Here is a 1,532-nt window from a genome sequence, read left to right on the forward strand (position 1 = left end):
CTTTTTTTTATTATTCTGTCTCGTTGTACCAATGGTTATAGGAGTAGAATACCGTAAGAATGATTCTTTTATGATTATTTTCATTACTGAATAGTCATAGCTAGCTCCACAGCCACTAGTCCAAGCTGTGCTACAGTGGTGACTGTAGTAACTGCGAGCAGAGTGCTTGGCGTAGCCGTCCCCTGAAGTCCTCACTACAAGGCCTGCCACACCGTTATCACGAGATGTCGTACCCAGCGAGATAAGACCGGCCACCGTCGACCAGCATAGCGTATTTCCCTCCTCTTTCCACTGACTACAAAGCTTATTCACACCAATCTGCCACGTTCTTAGTGGTATGCACTACATACGCCATCTGAGAAAAAGTGCCTTGACACCGACTAATAATAGTACCACTACTGCAGCTGTGCTTGGTGATGTAGTTACCCACATGTCACGGTTCCCAGCATGCTGTGTGTAGTTTTGCCGTATCAGGTATCCTCTGCAATGTATAAAATGGTTAGAAAGTTGGACGATTACGTAAGGGAATAGAAATTACAGAACTGGTGGCAACAGTAAACAGACTTCGTTTAGAAATCAGCAAGATATTTGTGCTCAATTTCTAGAAGACTATACTTTTAATGATGAAAATATATGGGGAAGTAAATTAATAGCTCCCCTGAGCAATGAACAAATAAGACTTGTTACTGCTCCTTCAGCTATAAGGCTCTTAGTTTCTTCTCTCGTAAGAGAAAAGATGATTTTACTGTAACATCGTGTGTCACAGAGACAAGTCAAACGATAGTACTTGTTTCTACGAACTGGCATTCCAACAATACACTTGCAGTGTAAAATATCAATATATATTTATATATCACCGAGAAACAGGATTTTTTGGCAGGATAGCAAATCGAAAAACAAACTTTCCTCTGAAAAACTTTAATAATCGCATATACATTTAGAAAACGAAAACCACACTTTTTTATGTTTTCTCTGTATAGTATTAACAATGTCTAATTTGATCTACATCCAAACCATTTAATTCTTTATCCGACCAGTAAGTCGACAAATACAAACCAGTTATGGTCTCAAATTCCAATATATATCTAGTGTCTTTGTTGCAAAAGTTCCTTTCATGATCTTAACAATTAGTTCTACTCCTTCTTGCAATTAATCTATGCAAGAGGACTCGTAAACATTAATTTTGCTCTTCCCACCTGCATTGTTCTATTGTTAAAATATTTCACTTCTTCCAGGATGTATGTTGGCAACTTTTCCGACCTGCCTTCTCGTGAAATTTCCGTATCAAACTTTTAAGTTTACAACTTTTGCCACCAAATTCACGTTTAATGTAGTGATTCTGTCAGTTTTTAACTCTTCAGAGGGCTGTTCTGTCGCTAGGTCCACTCTATTTATATACAATGTAACCAATCTCCTTAAGCAGATCCAAAGATGATTGGAGCTATATAAACAGATTTTGCTGTGCTTTCTTTAGCATACCAAGCATCCTGGAATCCACAATTTTCTGCCAGTACTCCAACATATAACTACTT

This window comes from Schistocerca nitens, chromosome 4 (assembly GCF_023898315.1).
Source record: "Schistocerca nitens isolate TAMUIC-IGC-003100 chromosome 4, iqSchNite1.1, whole genome shotgun sequence".
NCBI classification, from domain to species: domain Eukaryota; kingdom Metazoa; phylum Arthropoda; class Insecta; order Orthoptera; family Acrididae; genus Schistocerca; species Schistocerca nitens.